Consider the following 21803-nt stretch of genomic DNA (forward strand, 5'->3'; position numbering starts at 1 on the left):
ACCTTCGTTGAGGCAAAACATCTCTTTCTCTCCTCACATCTCGGACATCGCCAAGAAGTCCCACTACCAGCTGCTCCTCCTCAAAGGGACTCTTCCTTTCTCACTTTCCCCCAGAAGCTCACTGTCTCCAAAGCCCTGTTTCGCTCTAGGCTGGACTACTGCAACAACCTCTTTCTCAATCTGCCTTCCTCTACTCTCCGCCCTCTGCAACTAATCCAGAACAGGACTGAGAGACTTATCCTTGGCCTAAAGCTGAGGGATTGTATGTCTCCAGCCCTGAAATCTCTCCACTGGCTCCCGGTGGCTGCAAGGATCAAGTTCAAGACCCTTTGCATTGTCCACAAGGCTTTCTGGGGCCAGTGCCCACGCTACATCCAACGCTCTCTTCCAAAATACCTTCCTTCTCGTGCCCTTTCCCTAGATACCTCCAACTCTCTAAGGGTTAGACGCTTCTCCAGGCAGAGAGTGGGGGGTAGATCTCTCGCCTTTGCAGGTGTCTCTCTCTGGAATGGCCTCCCTGCCCCTCTCAAACTTGAGCTGACCACCTGAAGTTCCGGAATCAGCTCAAAACTTTCCTCTTCTCCTCTGCTTTCTCTCTCTCCCTCCCCTGCTGACCTACCTGACCTACCTGTTGGCTGTACCAACTGGTTGCTTGGCTACTCTCAAAGTCTCACCTAGTCCAGGCTCTTTCTTGATCAGTCACCCTTGTACTGCCTCCAGGCCTACCACGCACAAAGGGGTTGTAACTGTAACCCTACAGCTCCTTGTTCTCCTGCACTACCCAGAGCCGCGCTGCCCTGGCTGCACCCACTCAGAGCATTACTGCCCCGTTTTGCCCTCCCCTCTTCCTTTCACTTCCCCCCTCCCTTTCACCTTGCATTTCTTGTTCTCGCACGATCTGAATGACATTAGGCCTGGTAAGATCGTTTGTCTTGTCCTCCCTTTTGTCTTCCTTCCCTTGTCTTTGTCGTGCCTAGAAACACTTGTGTACAGGCCTGTTATAAATGACTTATATCATAGCGTATCATTTTATCACAGATGTCCAGAAAAATATACAATGCCACACTAAGAAACGGCTAGACTGGAAGCACCCAAATGCCAGTCTAGCCAGGTATTTACACTTAGCAGGTCTGCTTTATCAGAAATGAGCAGTTAAAAAAAAGTCATACCAAACTGAGGAATGACTAGACTGGCTGCACCAAAATGCCTCTCTAGGCACTAATAGCACATATCATGCCTGCTTAGCCTGGACATGGACAACCATTATGATTTATCGCACAATCCCGATTCCCACACATCTCCTCTCTCTCCCACCTCCTACCCCATCCTCCAAAATCAGCTCATTGGCGCAGAATTACCTTCACGTCCCTCTTCCTTGTCCGAGAGCTTACGTATGAGGCTCCTTGCCTCATAGGTAAGTATTGGGATGAGGAAGAGTGGGATTAGGAGTAATGAAGATTACTGGTAGCTAAGTCAGGCATTATCTCCATGTACCTATACCTCATCCCAGTACTTGTGTAGGGACGAGGAAGAATAGGGCTAATGTAATGACGATTACCAATAAGTAATCAAGGCATTAAACACAAGTAGTGGCGTTACACCATTGAGTTGACTGGGCTTCATCACCCCCCCCCCTGAAATTTTGAGCAATGTTCACTCAACCTAGCTGACCTTCAGAGCAGTTGCCGGACAGAACAGGACACAGATGTTGAACGGCACCTAGGTTTCGCTGTTAACAAGGGCCCTGCAATTACTAACATAAAGCATTTCACTGTTAGTACCTGCATTCAAATGCCAAATTATTTAGGCAATTGAAATCGTGATGTGGGTTTAGTACTTGCATGTCAGGAGTGTGATTGGAAGGGTAGAGAGGGGACATGAGACTGCTCATTATCACAGCAGTCAATAAATGGGTGCTTTCAGACTTAAAGGAGAGAGTTAACTGCGTGTAACATTATAGCTGCATTAGAATAGTCTCATTAAAATGCGTAAAGAAGTTAGATGCCCCCACACAAATAAGTTTGCCCCTCCCCCACCGACCGTGAAGTTAGCACCTCTCCCAACATTTGAAGAATTAGCCCCCCGAAATGTAGGTTTTGTTGCACCCCAGAACACAAACACACACACCATTCACCATATGCACAGATTTTTTTTTTTATTTGAATCCACCTGAGTAAACTCAACTTTTTTCAAAACAATTTTAAATTTACATACTTAAGAATTTACAAACTTACAAATTACAGAGTCAATGAATGATAAAAGAATTTGTGGAAAAATATAGTTAAATTGCACAGAACATGAACAATAAAACTTATGAACAATAAAACTTTAGTTACAGAGAGCGAAAAAGATACAAAGAAATAGAAGAGAAGAAAAAGAAAAACACAATAACTGCATTAAAGTTAGGTAATAACACTTAAGAACAGAAACATTAAATAAATAAACTTGATCAAACAGCGGCCTGTATCACCATTGGACTGAAGTAAATTATTATAATTAGTTCAACCAAAATATAAAACAAACCCTCCTTCTGATTGAAACATGTAATGTTCATGTGGTGCAACATACTAAAACAAGACATTACTTTAAATCATTATTCAAGCTCCATATCATTGACCCTGTCCAAATTCAGTACATTCAAAAAATTAAAAGTGGCAATTCGGATGCTCATTACTTTAGTTTCCAATATTGTTGGCCATCGATTTTCAGGCAACATTCTCCCAAAGTAAGTCAAATGCCGGTTAAAGGATTTCATTCGCAAGTCTATGAAAGCAGGACAATCCACAATAACGTGTTTCAACGTTTCTTTTATATCTACATCCCCGCAAAATCTGCAATAGTTCTTTTTTGGATCAATGAGTTTTCTTCTAGCAAGAGTGTCTCATGGTGGATACAGATTAAAACAAAGACGTTGAATCACAGATCTAAGTTGCGGGGACGGGGCCCTGCACATGTACGCTTCCACTACATTAAGACTTTTCTGTTGAAAACCATGGGACTCAAAATCCTTATATGTGAGACATTTAGTTCTGGTCTCAATCCAGTACCACCTATACATTTTTTCTTTTGCTCTATCCGGATTATTCACCAGAGTGTCAATTGTTACATCTGCCTTAGCCAATACTTCTAAGATGCTTCCAGTACAAATTTGCACAAAGGCATGGGTAGAGGAAAGCATATAATCAGAAAGGCATGCTAGAATGGTGTCATTTTCGATGTGCACCAGGCATTTCCGATACAAAGCACATAGACGCCACTGATAAACAGTCAAAAGAAGTAAGACCCAGCTCATGACTCAGCCACGGCCCAGGAACACATTGTAGAATGTGGAGGACACTCCTCCAAAATGTTGTCTCTAATTTATTCAGAAAAGATTCCAGAATCATATTTTTAGTCTCTAATCCATATAGGAGGGGTGGCATCACTTTCTGCCGCCATAATGTCACCGCTGGGCATATGGAAAATTTGCCAAATTTTGATAAAATGAGCCGTGTCTGCGAAATAGCTGAGTCAAGCTTATGCACAATAATTCTCAGCTGTGAGTCAACATGAGGCTGTCCATCAAATACAAGACCTAGATATATGTAGTTGGAAACAACATCAACGCTTACATTTTTGATTTTCCAGTCCATTTTCGATCTATGGTTAAGCCTAGGCGCATAGATCACAATGTGTGTTTTTTTAAATTGATCACTAATTAATTCTCATCCAAATAGGCACTTAGGACTGAAAGTAGAGTCTATAGACCTATAGGGATCTTTGAAACCAGGACGAGGTCATCAGCATACCACAACGCTCTTACAACCAGCCCCTTAAACTTTGGCGAATCTGTGCAGGCTTGAGAGAAGGCAAACATCACATCGTGAATAAAGCAAATAAAGAGGGCGGAAGCCAGGATACATCCCTGCTTCAGCCCTCTAAATGTTGTGATGGCCGCTGACAACAAGCCTGCCAATGACAGCCAAATCTTTATAGTAGTGTTTGAGTGCAGGGCGTAAATGATGTCACACAGAGTGGCAGGACATGGCAGGAGTGGCATTCAGCTATTTCCAAATGAGCTTCACTCTCGAAACTGAATCGAAGGCTGAGTGCAGATCGATAAATGCAAAATACAATGGCTGTTTAACTGTTTGTGCATGATCTTTAAGGGCATTCAGTGTGAGAAGGTTCACTGCCATCCCAAGACCGGCAACAAAACCTGTTTGGTTTGGATCTCGCTGTGCGCATGTTCGTGTCCACAGAGCAAAATCTCTCAGGACTAGCCTTGAGAAGATTTTGCCCGGAGCGTCGGAACGCCATGAATCCGGGAGATTTCTGGACATAAGTACTCGTTGGAAGACATTATTAAGAATGCATGCCCATTTTTTGGGATTTTCCTTGAACATAAAATTAGAAAGACCACCCGGGCCTGCCGCACGAGAGGCTGAGGATTTGCATATGAGCTCCTCGATTAATTCTACAGAGCACTCTAACTGCCACTCTGTCACGGACTGTCTTTCATACTTGTATTCCATGAAACTTTCATTGGCATATAAATGAGCAAAGTGGGCCAGCCATTGGGCTTCTGACACCCCATTCAGTTGACTACTCGCTTGTATTTGAGTTGATGCATTACCAAGCAAGACCCATACCTGCGCCTAATTTTTGTTCTGAATTGCATTCATAAAGGCCTCACTATCTAGTTGAAATAATTGCACTTTCCTTGCACGGGTCCAGTTCCGATATTTACACTTCAAGGCTCTGCGAGCTGGTATACATTGTGTTTGGGGTAAGTTTGAAATAGCTCTCAAATCTTTCCTGTAGGCTATTTTTGTTTGTTGTTTAACAAATTGAACCTATGAGTATGAGCGGCCCGGAGCGTGCATTTGTCAGTATAGATATTTTTAAAGAAAGATAGCACATCTACATAAGATCCATGACTGTATTCCCTCTGATAATCTATAATAGCCTTATTTAGAGCCAAAAGTGAGTTATCAGTCCACCTAAAGCGGGTCTTGGCGTTGTTAATTGTCAGTATTTGATTATGCCATTGTAATTTATTCTTCAAAAGCTTCTGATCCCATAACCAACTTAATGAAAGAAGGTGATGATCACTGGCTGTTTGTGAAATAATTTCAAGTTTGGTGGCTTTGTGAAAAAGGAAGTCAAACAAGTAGATATAGTCTATGGTTGATTTAGATATGCCCCTTTGCCATGTATGGTGTGAGGGGATATCCCCCTTCAAAGCACCATTTGCCATATGTAAGTTGTAATCTTCAACAAACTTAATCCACCTCTCCTTATCTTGTAATCGAGTAGATCTACACTCCCGAGGCAACCTATATTAATGTCTCCTGCCAAAATTATGCCCAATAAATTAGGTGCTTGAGAGGCTAGCTCTACAGCAGTGGATAGGCCTCTGTAAAGCAAATCATCTGAGATGCCCATCGGGTTACGATACACATTAATCACCGCTACGGAATGAGTGCAGTTTGAGACTTTAACCATTTGTATAAAATTGTTTGGGGTGGCCCACTTGGTCAACCTTAGACCTTGACTGATTTTCACTGCCACCATGAGACCTGAAGTCGGTCTTCCTCTTTGGGCGACCAAAGCTGGTAACAGCAAAACCTCATGATCATCCCAAACTGGCGCCACTAACATCCAAGCCTCTTGGAGAATTACAATATCAAATTGATTGATGGGATGATTTACGCCCCATTGCAAGTGAGAGTGCCCCCTCGTGTTCCAACTGGCCAGGGAGATGTTCTTTGATGTAACTTCTATTTATGGTTATGCCTTTGAAAGCAGGCCAGTCTCTCGGTTCTGAACCGCCAATGGGTTGTAATAAGGACAGAGACCGATCTGAGATGATATTGCCTTTTGTTGTACTGTGTTTTTACTCACAGGTAGTGACTTATTATCTTGGATCAAGCGTTCTGGATCTTGTGCGATCAAAAATCCCATTTTAAATAGCTCAATTTTTGCTTTCCAGATCGAGTTATGACTAGTCCCGATTTTATCCAGAGCCGCACAATTGTTAGGAAAGATTTCGTAATTGTAGGTAATTTTCCTTCCATGTGGCAACCCCTAACTTTTTGCTGTTGTTTTGCACCTTGTTCTTGACTTTGCCAGAGAAGTGCAGCCTTCTGCTGCACTCCTCTGGGCTTTCGCTCTTTCTTACGGGGAAACTGACATGCCCTTAAGACAGTCAGTACCGGGGAACGCTGTTTCCCGTAGTTTCTTTTATCGTGTTGCGGCTTTAATGCAACATGACACAAGAGGGCACTGTAAGCTAAGTTACAGCTCTCTTGGGTCTCTAGCCTTCTACAGGCCCTAGATACTCTTTTAGGATGGTATTTGATCGGTGCAAGTCATTCAGGGACTCGAATGGTGGCAGCGATCGTTTTGTTTATTTTGAGCTCCTTTTGGCGTTCTGAGCACGTTTTTCGCACTGAACCCAAAATGGTGGCCTGGCTCCCAAAATGGCCAGACCACGAGGCTCCTTTGTCTTGTCCACTGACCGTCTTGCGCCCTTCACCTTCCCCAGGTCGAGCGACCCGGGGCCTTCCTTATTTGGGCATGTACTTTCCCGCGAAACATGGTTGCTTTCGCGGGCTTCTACATGTCGTTTGTGTGCCTCCAGGGTGTGGGCTGGGATGTCTGGTCCCAATACACATCCTGGGTGCCAAAGAGTCTAGGGTGGTGTGAATGCCTGGGACCACCGTGGTCCGTGATTGGTCCGCGTATGGTATGTGTGTTGATGAGCGGATCTCCCATTGGCTCCCCTCCGTTTTGGCGCGAAGGGAACCGTGGATAAGAGGGAGCTGGAAACACCACTACCATGTCGATCTCCTGAGTTCTCACGAACGAAGGAATACAGGAGCCAAGTATCCTGCAACCAAGAGGCTGGACCGAGGAATCGCTGGTGACCCGCTGAAGGAATCCTCCTTTGCACTGCTGTCGTCCTGTGAAACACTTTCCTCCTTTGATCGAACCAGAAGGCCTGTACTGGTGCTTCGACCTTTGGAATAGCAGGAACAGCTATTCCCGGCGACTTCATCATCTCCTGCCAAGTAAGCCTTCGGAAGCGTCTCTGGGCCATCCAGTTGACTGACCAGCTTACAAGGGAGTCCTGCTCTGTAACCGCCGCCAGGTTGTGTTGTATTCCGAGTCCTTGTCACTCTCCCACGCTTCGTACACTTGGCGTTCCCAAGTCTGAAGGGAGGAGTGTACATTTGGCTCGAATACACACGGCCGCTCCGTTGTCCTGCTGCGGCAACAAACTGTGCTGGTTTCTTCGATTGGGACGTCTTTTTGCTCTACACGACTACGAGGCGTTCCCTGCTCTTCTGAACCTGCCAGCTGCTGAAACTAACGTGGAGAAGCCTGGGTCTGCTTGCTTCGGGGACCGGTGAGTAGTTTAGCTAGGATCTGGTCACCCTCCTGCAGTATCCCATTGCTTTTCCCTGCTGTGTAAAAACAGCACCCTTTTGGTCGTACTCGCGCTCTGCTTCTGCCCGCTGTGGAGGCTGCGCTTGAGTTGCGGAACCTGTTCTCCTTCTGCTGTGCACTAACCCGAACTGCCTGACTTCCTCCGAAGAGCTTCCCCTTTTGCCCGTTGGCACCGGCGTGGCAGGTACTTTGAGCACAAGGCTCCACTCTTCGCAGGGCTCGGACTTCCATCTAGTTAGGTGCCTCTGAAGGCGAACTGAGTCTAAAACGTTATCGCACTGCCTGTTTTCCTTCCCTTGCAGGTGGACTACATATTTCGTGCTTTAAACGCTTGCGACTGTGTATTTGTATATATATTGTGTTGATATGGTATGTGTTGGTTTAATATTGTGATATTGTGATTTTCTCGCTACGGTCATTATTTTAAAGGCCTTAAAATAAATGTGTATCTATTTTTGATATAACAACTGTTTGGAGTAGTTTGTAAGCGCTCTTGCTTTGTGTGCTCATTGCGGGCTTTCAGTCACCCTCACCCCTCTTGAGACCTAGTCTTGACCGTCGCGATCGCTACCTTGATTGGTCTGGCTCGTCCAGAGGTTACCCTGTTCCAAGTAATTAGGTTGGCCTTCTGAACTTCTGCGCCACCAGGACAGAGTTCAGAAATCCGTCTTAACAAATTGGTGTACAGCGGTGGGATACGACTGAAGGTATCCAGTGTTGCGCACGAACTAAGGCATTTCAGGTTATTCCAACCAGTACACGTAGTGAATTGTTGTAGTATAACTTTAAAAAGGCCATAGTCCTATCAAACAGTATGGAAACAAATACCTTGTTAACTTTAAATGCTTCCAAATCAGAAACATTGAAGAAGATGTGTGCGGAGAGAGGTGTTTCCTCTCAAGGCACTAAATTGGAAATGATCCAAAGAATCGTGGCGTGGCAAGAAGCGCAGCTTGACGCTATAACTTCTGAGGACAGTGCAGAAGGTGGTGGGGCTGCTCTCACTGGTAGAACCGACGGTTCTGCCGCTGCACTGATCCATCGCGACCACGACGACAGGGAGGACGAGATGTCTAATGTTTCCTCTGCCAGTGCTGATGGGGAGGCTATGCTTGAATTCAAGAAGCAAGAGCTGCGGTTTAGGCAGCAGGAGCTTGAATTCAGCATAGCCAAACTAAAAATCGAACAGGCAGAAAAACAGAAAGACAGGGATCACCAGTTGGAACTGGCCAAGCTTCAGGTTGCAAATGGGTCCAAGGGTCCTGGACATGGGTCTGGGGCTTCCTCTCATCCACGGTTTCCGAAAGATCTGCTCAGTGTGTATGAAGAAAGGAATGACATTATGGACTGGCTGAATGCGTTTGAGTATGCATGCGAGGTTCAAGAAGTTGACAATGCTGATAAGATTGCGTGGTTGCTCAGTAGACTGCCCCATTCTGGCTGTAGTGCCATTATGGAAATGTCAAAGGCTGAGCGAGCTGATTTCGCAATGTTAAAGCAAACTCTCATTTTAAAGTTTGGGAAGACTCCGGCCCAATATTTAAAGCGTTTTCGAGAGTATAAGAAAAAGGAAGGTGGTACTTGGGTATCTTATGTCGCTGAATCCTTGAAAAACTTAACTGGCTGGGTCGAAGGTTATAAGGTTTCTACCTTCGAAGGCATGATAAATCTTGTCATGCTGGAACACATTTTTGCTTCTTCTTCCCCGGAGCTTAAGCAGCATTTGGCCGATTCGAAGGAGATAGATCCTAAGAAGCTGGCCATTGCAGCAGACTTATGGGTGTCACATCGAGTGTCCCATAAGGACAAAACTCATCCTGGTAAGCAGGAGGAAGGGAAAAAGTCCAAAGATATGGAGGGTGGGGAATCTGCTAAATCTTCTTCCCATAAGGGCCACAAAAAGAAAAACAAGGGTAAGACACAAGAGAACTCACAGGGCAGTGGAGGTCCGCCTCCGAAACAGAACTCTGGTTACAATAAGCCTCCCTACGTAAACAGACCCACTGGGGCTTGTTTTTCTTGTGGAGCAACTGACCACGTGAAGGGGGATCCCCGTTGTAAGGTTAGACCTTTGGGGGTCCACTCCGCTAATCTGGCCTTCTCCTCCTACGAGGAAGAAGAGATTACAGGAGCATCCTTCTCCTCAGACTCATTTCCCAGCGGAATAGAGGCTGAGGTAGTTTTAGTGTCCCTGGGTTCCTGGGAGCCTAAAGTCGCAGAGGCTTATGCTAGGATTCCGGATAATACCAAGCACTACTTTAAAGACAGTGTGCTGATCAATGGAGTGGATACTCCAGCTCTTAGGGATAGTGGGTGCAGTCGCACTGTAGTGGATTCTACCTTGGTAGACTCAGAGGAAGTTGCCAGAGCTACTCTGATGCCCACTAAGTTGGCTGACGGCCCCCTCCGTATGTTTCCAGTAATACCTGTAAATCTTACTTTAAATGGTACAGCAGTCAGGATTCTAGTGAGCATTCAGAGAAACGTCCCGGGAAAGGTCTTGTTGGGTAATGATCTCAGAGCTTTAGGGCTCGTAGGAGACACTGCCGAAAGACCCTACACACGGTCTCAAGCACGGGCAGCCTTGGCCAAGTCCAATACGCCGCCCCAGCCAAAGGGGAAACCCAAGGCGAAAGGAGTCTACAAGTCAAAATGAGGGAAAGAGAATATTCCCCCGAGCTCGCCTACCACTGCGGTGGAGGAAGTTGGTCAATCGCCCGGGCCTGACGAGGAGGTGGCGATGCCTGAAGTATTCGACCCCAACGATCATCCTGAACTAAAAGACTTGTTAGTTGAAGGAGGTCCTGATAGGGACGAATTCAGTAAAGGCCAACGTGAGTGCCCATCTCTGGAAGGCCTAAGGAGACAGGCCTGCTCCCAGCTTGAGGGTGAACCTCCTGGGAAGCATAGGATTTATTGGGAAGGTGGACTCCTGTATAGTGAGCCCACAGAGTCTACAGAAGGAGACCATAGGAGGTTGGTGGTTCCCCTTGCTGTTAGGCCCTTCCTCCTGCAGTTGGCGCATGAAGTTCCCCTTGCTGGTCACCTTGGTATGAAGAGGACCAAGCAAAGGTTATCCATGCACTTCTACTGGCCCAAGATGGGGGTGCAAGTAGAAAGTCACTGCAGGAGTTGTGCCTCCTGCCAGTTGTCTGGTAAGGTTGGCGCGACAATCCAAGCTCCGTTGGTACCGCTCCCAGTTGTGGGGGTACCATTTGAAAGGGTAGGGATCGACATCGTTGGTCCCCTTGACCCGCAAACATCCTCGGGCAATAGGTTTATCCTGGTGCTGGTCGACCATGCAACCAGGTATCCTGAGGCCATCCCATTGAAAACTGTAACTGCCAAGTCAGTTGCAAAAGCTTTACTCGGCATATTTACTAGGGTTGGCTTCCCTAAAGAAGTTGTGTCAGATCGTGGCAGCAACTTTATGTCGAAGTATATGCAGGCTATGTGGAAAGAATGTGGGGTCACCTACAAGTTCTCTTCTGCATACCACCCCCAGACCAATGGTCTGGTGGAACGTTTCAACAGAACGTTAAAGAGCATGATTGGGGCTCTGGAGGAGCCTCAGAGAAGAAAATGGGATCTTCTTTTACCATGCTTACTGTTTGCCTACCGAGAGGTACCACAGGAGGGTGTTGGCTTCAGCCCCTTCGAACTTCTGTTCGGTCATCCCGTACGGGGACCCTTAGCCATCGTCAAAGAGGGATGGGAGATGCCCACTCCCCCTGTTACTACCAATGTAGTTGATTATGTGCTAGGGCTCAGAAAACGGATGGTACTTCTGATGGGCTTGGCTAGTGAAAAATTGAAGGCAGGGCAAGCGCTGGTGAAACATTGGTACGACCAGAAAGCTTCCCTCATCAACTTTACACCTGGTCAGCAAGTCCTGATCATGAATCCCATAAGGCCTCGAGCTTTACAGGACAAATGGTCAGGCCCTTACACAGTGGTGGAGCCCCTGGGTGAGGTTAACTATTTAGTGGACCTTGGAAGGCCTGGACAGGCTCCAAAAGTGTTCCACGTGAATAGGCTGAAGGCTTTCGTCCCAAGAGTCGAAATCGCAGCACTGCTACTGGCTTCAGACGTTGAGGAAGAGGAGTCTGAACCTCTCCCCGACCTGTTCCAAAGCGGTCCTTCAGATAGCTCCTTTGAGGGTGTCCAAGTGGCCCCTCACCTGACTTCTGATCAGCAGGCTGAGGTGAAAAGTTTGCTTAGGCAGTTTTCCCCCCTGTTTTCACAGTCGCCTGGTTTGACACCTTGGTGCAAACATAACATTGACACAGGAGACAGTGTACCTACCAAAAGTAGGGGATACAGGATGTCAGACAAAGTACGGTCTTATATTAAGACCGAGGTCAACAAGATGTTAGATCTTGGGGTGATTGAACCCTCTAGTAGTCCTTGGTCCAGCCCTGTGGTGTTGGTTCCAAAGGCAGGCACTTCTGAATTGAGGTTCTGCGTGGATTACAGGGCTCTGAATGCTGTCACCAAGACAGACGCACACCCCTTGCCTCGAACAGATGAGCTGGTGGATACTTTGGGTGCCTCCAAGTACCTCAGCACGTTTGACCTCACTGCTGGCTATTGGCAAATAGCTTTAGCAGAGCATGCCAAGGAGAAGACAGCATTTTCTACTCCAGACGGCCTTTACCAATTCCGGGTAATGCCGTTCGGGTTGAAGAATGCACCTGCCACTTTCCAGAGGCTTGTGAATCATGTGTTGAATGGGTTGGATGAATTCTGTCTTGCATATCTGGACGATATAGCAGTTTTCAGTGCCACCTGGGAAGACCATGTGAAACACCTCGGGATTGTGCTCCAGGCTCTTCGGAAAGCCCACTTGACCATAAAGGCTAGTAAATGCCAGATTGGACAAGGCTCAGTGGTTTACCTTGGAAATGAAGTAGGTGGAGGGAGGATACAGCCTCTACCCAGTAAAGTACAAGCAGTACAAGACTGGCCTACCCCCACTACGCAAACCCAAGTGAGAGCCTTCTTAGGACTCACGGGGTATTATCGCAATTTTATGGCAGACTATGGCACCATAGCTGCTCCTCTGACTGCTCTCACTACTCCGAAGAAACCCAAGAAGGTAACTTGGACCGACAAGTGTGAGAAGGCCTTCAATGGCTTGAAAGACTCCTTGTGCCAGGCCCCTGTCCTCAGGGCCCCTGATTATCAAAGACCTTTTATCGTGCAGACGGATGCCTCTGACACTGGGATAGGAGCTGTACTATCACAAGTAGATGAGAAGGGTAAGGAACACCCTATCGGTTTTATTAGTCGCCAGCTTAAGGACAGAGAGCTCAGATGGTCCACGGTAGAGAAAGAATGTTTCTCTGTTGTGTGGGCCCTAAGGAAGCTGAGGCCCTACCTCTATGGGACCCACTTCACTGTGCAGACTGACCATAAGCCGTTAAAGTGGCTAATGAACATGAAGGGGGAGAATCCAAAGTTGCTTAGGTGGTCCATAAGTCTACAAGGCTTCGACTTCACTATTGAGCATAGGCCAGGTGTCCAACATAGCAATGCTGATGGGTTGTCCAGAATGTTTAACCGACCTGAACAAGAGACTCATCCAGGGGTGGATTAGTTCCCCCTGTCCATAGTCTGGGAGGGGCGAGTGTTAGGAAAGATTTCGTAATTGTAGGTAATTTTCCTTCCATGTGGCAACCCCTAAACTTTTTGCTGTTGTTTTGCACCTTGTTCTTGACTTTGCCAGAGAAGTGCAGCCTTCTGCTGCACTCCTCTGGGCTTTCGCTCTTTCTTACGGGGAAACTGACATGCCCTTAAGACAGTCAGTACCGGGGAACGCTGTTTCCCGTAGTTTCTTTTATCGTGTTGCGGCTTTAATGCAACATGACACAAGAGGGCACTGTAAGCTAAGTTACAGCTCTCTTGGGTCTCTAGCCTTCTACAGGCCCTAGATACTCTTTTAGGATGGTATTTGATCGGTGCAAGTCATTCAGGGACTCGAATGGTGGCAGCGATCGTTTTGTTTATTTTGAGCTCCTTTTGGCGTTCTGAGCACGTTTTTCGCACTGAACCCAAAATGGTGGCCTGGCTCCCAAAATGGCCAGACCACGAGGCTCCTTTGTCTTGTCCACTGACCGTCTTGCGCCCTTCACCTTCCCCAGGTCGAGCGACCCGGGGCCTTCCTTATTTGGGCATGTACTTTCCCGCGAAACGTGGTTGCTTTCGCGGGCTTCTACATGTCGTTTGTGTGCCTCCAGGGTGTGGGCTGGGATGTCTGGTCCCAATACATATCCTGGGTGCCAGAGAGTCTAGGGTGGTGTGAATGCCTGGGACCACCGTGGTCCGTGATTGGTCCGCGTATGGTATGTGTGTTGATGAGCGGATCTCCCATTGGCTCCCCTCCGTTTTGGCGCGAAGGGAACCGTGGATAAGAGGGAGCTGGAAACACCACTACCATGTCGATCTCCTGAGTTCTCACGAACGAAGGAATACAGGAGCCAAGTATCCTGCAACCAAGAGGCTGGACCGAGGAATCGCTGGTGACCCGCTGAAGGAATCCTCCTTTGCACTGCTGTCGTCCTGTGAAACCCTTTCCTCCTTTGATCGAACCAGAAGGCCTGTACTGGTGCTTCGACCTTTGGAATAGCAGGAACAGCTATTCCCGGCGACTTCATCATCTCCTGCCAAGTAAGCCTTCGGAAGCGTCTCTGGGCCATCCAGTTGACTGACCAGCTTACAAGGGAGTCCTGCTCTGTAACCGCCGCCAGGTTGTGTTGTATTCCGAGTCCTTGTCACTCTCCCACGCTTCGTACACTTGGCGTTCCCAAGTCTGAAGGGAGGAGTGTACATTTGGCTCGAATACACACGGCCGCTCCGTTGTCCTGCTGCGGCAACAAACTGTGCTGGTTTCGTCGATTGGGACGTCTTTTTGCTCTACACGACTACGAGGCGTTCCCTGCTCTTCTGAACCTGCCAGCTGCTGAAACTAACGTGGAGAAGCCTGGGTCTGCTTGCTTCGGGGACCGGTGAGTAGTTTAGCTAGGATCTGGTCACCCTCCTGCAGTATCCCATTGCTTTTCCCTGCTGTGTAAAAACAGCACCCTTTTGGCCGTACTCGCGCTCTGCTTCTGCCCGCTGTGGAGGCTGCGCTTGAGTTGTGGAACCTGTTCTCCTTCTGCTGTGCACTAACCCGAACTGCCTGACTTCCTCCGAAGAGCTTCCCCTTTTGCCCGTTGGCACCGGCGTGGCAGGTACTTTGAGCACAAGGCTCCACTCTTCGCAGGGCTCGGACTTCCATCTAGTTAGGTGCCTCTGAAGGCGAACTGAGTCTAAAACGTTATTGCACTGCCTGTTTTCCTTCCCTTGCAGGTGGACTACATATTTCGTGCTTTAAACGCTTGCGACTGTGTATTTGTATATATATTGTGTTGATATGGTATGTGTTGGTTTAATATTGTGATATTGTGATTTTCTCGCTACGGTCATTATTTTAAAGGCCTTAAAATAAATGTGTATCTATTTTTGATATAACAACTGTTTGGAGTAGTTTGTAAGCGCTCTTGCTTTGTGTGCTCATTGCGGGCTTTCAGTCACCCTCACCCCTCTTGAGACCTAGTCTTGACCGCCGCGATCGCTACCTTGATTGGTCTGGCTCGTCCAGAGGTTACCCTGTTCCAAGTAATTAGGTTGGCCTTCTGAACTTCTGCGCCACCAGGACAGAGTTCAGAAATCCGTCTTAACAACAATGGCGAGATTTTGATCACAGGCAAACTCAACCTGGTCAATATCACGAGAGGAGATGTCCTCCAAACTAAGTACATCTCCAAATATGTTCACTATGCTCGAGCGGCATAAATCATATTTCTCGTAGGGAGCATCCCGACATTTAACAATAAGTGAATGACAGTTCTTAAAATATTTTTTTTGTTTGAGCTGCTCTTGATGTTTCACGCTGATCATAAGTTTAATATGCATATTTTTGTTTAAAGGTAGCAGTGAGCCCTGATCCCGTCGCGCACAGGATATCTTTAGCATACTCGCACAGTTGTTAACTTGTTTACAAATGGGAGGCTCGCTTGCCATTTCATTCTGGGTGAGATGACTAAGGTCAAATATTTCTCTCTTACAGCAAGCTGAGAGGGTTTAGGCACCAGAGTTTCAGTCAGACGCGGTACTAGATAGCCGTCAACCGCTTCTTTAATTGCTAGGGTGCGTTCTCGCAGGTCTCTATCTTCAGTAGAATCTATAATTTTGTCTGGCTTGGACGGCCTAACACCTCCTGAAATTGTATGTAGATCATGAGGTACAATTTGTATCCTAGGATTAGGCAGTTGTTTCGAAGTGGACCCAATTAAGTCAACCAGTTCCGACAAAGGAGCATAGTTGCTATGAAGAAAACAAGGTGGATGCACATTATTAATAGTGGTTGTGTTAGCCGGTATAAATACTGCAGCAGAACCTTTAAGTGAATGCTGCACAGTTGCTATTACTTCAGCTGACTGTATTGGAAGCAAGTGCATAGCTGAAGCATTAGGTTGTTGGATACTAATTTAAGATGATGCTATTGTTGTCAATTTTCATTGCACAGCTTTAGATTTAGCATATTAACGTTTTGGTCGCACTTTAAGACTTGGTATATATAGCAAGGGAGGGTCCACGCAACTCAGCACATCGGTTAGGCAGTTGATTTTCCGACTCCCCCTCTATACTAATCCGAGAATCATTAAGTGTTACCACTTTAGTGGTAGGCGGGTCAATAGGACATATTATGTTGTTAATTAATGGTTTTGCAGGAAAAATTAAGTTATAATTGGGCTGATTATTGTCTATGTCCTGCAGTTCAGGCAAGCCCTCAGTTGCTTTCACAAATCCAACTTTTCCTTCGGTTGACTTCACCAAGGGAAATGTAGAGATCCAGTCTAATATATATTGGATTTGTTTTACGCTCACCTGGTATCCATGGGGACGCCACCCAGCCCTGGTTGGATGATGTGCACTCTCAAACCCTCTCCCGGTCCCTTGGTAAGGCCTCTGGTTAAAGATGGGTCTTAATATTGTAAGAGGTGGATTCTCCGTCCTGCTCCTCGTAGCAGGGGCGTGTAGATGTGGGGGGCGAGCAGCAACCAAGTTACTTCACTGGTGCAAGCCCCCTGTGGGAATCCAGGCCTGCTACGACTCCGTAGGTTTGCTGCTTTACAGTCTTTATATGCAGTTCTTATGTTCCTCTTAGTTCGAATAATAATGTCTTGCTTCTTTCCTTTTAGGTATGGAAAGGTATTTTGGTGTTGTCATGCAGTTTGAAGATGAGCATGGGCCGGTAGGCGAAAGCGCGATGTGCGCGATGCTGTCCGGTGAGTAATGCGCGATGCGCTGCGCTGTTTCGCCTTTTATATTGCTAACCTGTGTCTTTTCTCTCCTTGCAGGTTGCGATGTTCCTCGCCGAGAGCCGTAATGTTCCAGCAATGAAACTGACCAGGAGATGACTACCCAGGTAAGAATTGTGTGGCTTTCTTCATTCGGGAGGAAACGTGAGTAAACGCTTACTAATGCTGTCTTTCTTTCTCCTCTTTCCAGGTTATGGTATTCCAGGATGCATGCGGTGCCGGATGATGGAGTTCGTACCTTCAGGTGAGTGGAACTGAAGTCAGCGGTGGATTGAAGACAGGATACTGTTTCAGGTAAGTTTCGTAGTGTTCTTTCTCTCTCTGCAGGTCCTTGGTTTCAGGTAAGCTGGCATCAAAGAACTGGACACGGTGAGCGTTACGCTGCCCACAGCAGAATAATGCAAAGCATGTTCTGCTGTTTGGGTGTGGTTTAAATAGTCTCAGGTAAAGTAGTCCAGGTAAAATAGTCCCAGGCCTGCCACACCCAAAGTAGTCCAGGTAAGGTAGTCCCAGGTCTGCCACACCCAAAAGACTAGACCACATAGCTCAGTTCCTTGTAATTGAGCTATGTGTGTGCCTCCATGTTGGCTGAACCCCCCCAAGTTAAATAGTCCCAAGTAAATAGTCCCATTCTTATGTTGGTCTTAGGTTTTAGGGCCTTTGACCTGGCCCTAACTGGAAGGCTGACTTGCCAGTGAGGGCCAGGGGCAAGGGTCATGACAGCACTCCCCCCCAAGGCCCCTCTCATGGTGGCACTTCTGCCTGGTCCTGGTTTGGCTGGGTAATTCTGATGGAACATTTTAATTAAGTGAGGTGCATGGATGTATTCACTAGGTTCCCATGATCTGTTTTGAGGGCCATATCCCTTCCAATCAACTAAGTAGTATAGTTTGGATCTGGTGTATTTTGAGTCTAGGATATCCTTTACTTCAAACTCTGGTTCTCCGTCAACTAATACTGGCTTTGGTGGTGTTGTAACCCGAGTACCGGGTTGTACCGGTTTCAGGAGTGATACGTGAAACACAGGATGAATCTGCATAGTGGGTGGTAGGGCTAATTTAACTGCCACTGGATTTATTATGGATTCAATAGAATAAGGTCCCATATATCAGGGACGAAAGGTCTGAGTCCCTTTTATGGGCACACATTTTGATGCTAACCAGACCTTGTCTCCAATTTGATAGTCGGGGGCTTTACCACGATGTTGGTCAGCGAATTTCTTTTGTCTGTTCTTGGCTTGGAGTAAATGTTCTGCTGCTTCTTTGAAGGCCTAGGAAATAGTCATATGTAGGGTTTTAACTGCTGGCATTTCCAAAGGGGTTGGGAGATCCAATTCTGAAGTACGTGGATGTCTACCATATATAGTGTAGAAAGGGGTTTGTCCAGTGCTGATGTGTAATGAATTATTATAGGCATATTCAGCTATCCATAACAAGTCCTTCCAATTTCTTTCCACTTGATGTAACATGCAAATTAAGTATTGCTCGAGGGTTTGGTTTGTTCTTTCTGTTTGGCCATCTGTTTGAGGATGGTGACTTGTGGATAGTCGAATGTCAATTTGGGCCACTGATCAGCATTTCCTGCAGATGTTGGATACAAAATGACTTCCTCGATCTGAGATCAAGACCGATGGAAAGCCATGTAGCCATATGATTTCCTCCAGGTATACTTTTGCTAAATTGGATGCATTTGGAAGACCCTTAAAAGGAATAAAGTGTGCCATTTTAGAGGACAAGTCTACAACTACTAAGATGGTGTTGAATCCTTGACTGGGAGGTAGATCTGTAATGAAATCAAGGGACAGTGTGTGCCATGGTGCGGGAGGAATTTCCAATGGTTGGAGAAGACCAGCTGGTTTCTGCTTTTGGGACTTGTTTTGTGCACACACACCACAAGATTGGATAAATGGTATGATGTCTTTATGCCATGTGGGCCACCAATAGTTTCATTTTACTTTAGCTAGAGTTTTGGCAATTCCAGGATGACCTTCAATCAGGGAGTCATGATAACCCTAAATAACCTGCTCTTTTAAATCTTTACTTGGCAAGTATAGACGGTTCCTAAAATATGGTAACTGGTCTTTAATGGTGTAATGGTATCCTTGAATACACCACTCTTGTGAGAAAGTGGGATCCATTAAGAGTTGGATCTTGTTTTGGAGTTCACCCTGTGTCAATGTTTTCGTAAAACCCAGGAGTTTGTCTTCTGGAATGATGGCTATTGGATCTGGAGTTATGTATACCCTTTCATCAACACCCATCCGGGACAAGGCGTCAACCTTTCCGTTTCGGACTCCTGGCCGGTAGGTGATCACATAGTCATATTCAGCGAAGAAAAGAGCCCACCGCATTTGACGGGATGATTGAGCCTTTGCTGTTTTTAGGTATTGCAGGTTTCGATGATCAGTTATGACCGTGACAGTATGTCTAGCACCAAGGAGATAGTGTTGCCATGCCTTCAAAGCTGATTTTATAGCCAAGAGTTCTTTGTCTGTGATAGCTTAGTTGAGTTCGGGAGGTGAGAATTTTCGTGACCAGAAGGCCACAGGGTGTAACTGGCCAGTTCCTGGGTCCCTTTGTGAGAGAACAGCTCCCATAGCCATGCTAGAGGCATCTGTTTCAACTATATAAGGGAGGTCTGGGCGAGGATGCTGTAGAACTGGAGCAGAAGTTAATATTTTCTTAAGTTCTTGAAATGCCTTCTCTGCTTCTTCAGTCCAATGGAACTTTTTATTGCTTTTTTGCCAATAGTGATGTAATTGGAGGCACTATTTGGGAAAAATCTGGGATAAATCGGCGGTAAAAGTTTGCAAAGCCCAACATACTCTGGATTCCTTTAAATGAAGTTGGTGATGGCCAGTTAAGAATGGCATCTACCTTGTGCCTATCCATTCTGATACCTTTTGGTGTGAGGATAAAACCGAGGAACTCCACTTCGGTGACATGAAAAGAGCATTTTTCGAGATTAGCATACAGTTTATATTGGCAGAGTTTAGTAAGGACGGAGCGGACGTGCCTGACATGGTCTTCTTTTGTAGCAGAATACACTAAGATGTCATCAATGTAAACCAGGGCGCAAACGTTGATTTACTCCCGCAAAACATCATTCATAAAGTACTGGAATGCAGCAGGAGCATTGCAAAGTCCAAAAGGCATTACCTGGTATTCATACAAGCCGTATTTGGTACGAAAGGCGGTTTTCCATTTGTCTCCTTTCTTCACTCGAACAAGATGGTGCGGCCCCCTAAGGTCCAGTTTGGTATAGATTTGGGCGTCTTTGACTTGATCCAATAATTTGGGAATGAGGGCAGTGGATAATGTTTTTTTACTGTGATCTGGTTTAATGCGCGATAGTCGATGCAAGTCCTCAAATCTCCTTCCTTCTTTGGTACGAAGAATAAGGGACTGGCTGCAGTGATTTAGATGGGCAGATAAATCCATTTGCCAGGTACTGATCAAGATAAGATTTCAAATTGAGTTTTTTTGGTCAGTAAGTGCGTAGATTTGACCACAAGGAATTTGCGCAGCAGGTATGAGGTCGATCTGGCAATCGTAGGGCCTGTGCGGTGGTAGAGTATTGGCTTGTTCTTTCTGGAACACGTCTTGAAAATCTTGGTATTCACTTGGTAGAGTACTAGTCACACCTAGTACAATTGCCGCCGTACTGGGAGTAGCAGATGTACATAAGTCTGTTTTCCCCTTTTCTTGGTAATAACAGGTGCAAGCACAATCCTTCTTGGCATGCCAATCTATTAGAGGGTTGTGAGCTCCCAACCATGGCATCCCTAAGTTTAGTCGAAACTGGGGAGCTTTGATGAGACCCAATGCAATAGATTCTCGGTGTCCATCCTGGCACAGTAGGGTTAGTGCTGCTGTACATTGGGTTAAAGGTCCGGAAGCTATTTCTGTCCCATCAACAGTAGTAACTTTTTCAGTAGTCGACTAGGAGCATAAGGGAAGCCCCATCTCTGCTGCCAGATCTTGGTCTACATAATTCCTAACTACTCCACTGTCTATGTATGCTTCGACAGCATTCATCCAAGACGGTTGTTGGTGATTGATCAAAATGACTGGTAATGCAAAGTGTGAGGTCTGTGGCTCATCCTTCTATCTCGACAAGCAGACCTCCACGCTTGCCGGGCTTGGTAGTTTTCCGACTCCTTGTTATTATCTTCCTTCTCTGTGGCTCCAACAGTTCTCCTTGGTGGTTTCACTTGACATTCTTTGAGGAAGTGGCCTGAATTTTAACAATATAAGCATAATTGCTTTTGCCTTCTCTTGTCTCTTTCAGTTTTAGTTAAAGGGGGCCGTACACCTCCGATTTGCATGGGTTCTACCATGTTTTCCAATGTACATGGAACATTATCCTTTGACCGGACATACACAGCTCGAGTGTCTAACCTTATCCGGTCCGCTTTTCGGTCTTGTAATCTGTGATCTAATTGCACCACAAGGTTGATGAATTCTCCACAGTCTTTAGGTGGGTTAACCACTTGAGCAAGGACATCCTTTAGTTCCCCTCGTAGACCCCGATGAAATAGTGTGGTCCTTTTATCCTCAGGCCACCCAGCTTCAATGACTAGTCTGTTAAATGTTGCTATATATGTAAGCAAGTCTTGACTTCCTTGACGGAGTGACAAAAGTTTGTTGTCTAATGCTTGGCTTAGGTATGACGAGCAAAGAGTTTTTCCATTTCCATATGGAAACCCCCAAAGTCATGTAACAACGGGTTATCCTGATTTACCAATGGTACCGACCAATCTGCAGCACTGCCACTCAGATATGACAAGACAAAAGCAACCCGTGCTTGGTCGTTAGGAAAAGCCCCAGGTCTGCAAAGGAAATGAAGACGACACTGGTTCATGAACGTTGCGTACTTCTAGGGGTCCCCTGTAAATCGTTCAGGTGGAGCTAAAGGAACTGTCCCAGGAAGGGTTATTTGTACTGGATTGGTGGAAGAAGTTGGTACAGGTGCTGGAGGAATGTTACCAGGCAATGGTGTCTG

Source organism: Ambystoma mexicanum, chromosome 4q (genome assembly GCF_040938575.1).
Source record: "Ambystoma mexicanum isolate Mex_15411 chromosome 4q, UKY_AmexF1_1, whole genome shotgun sequence".
Taxonomy (NCBI): Eukaryota; Metazoa; Chordata; class Amphibia; order Caudata; family Ambystomatidae; genus Ambystoma; species Ambystoma mexicanum.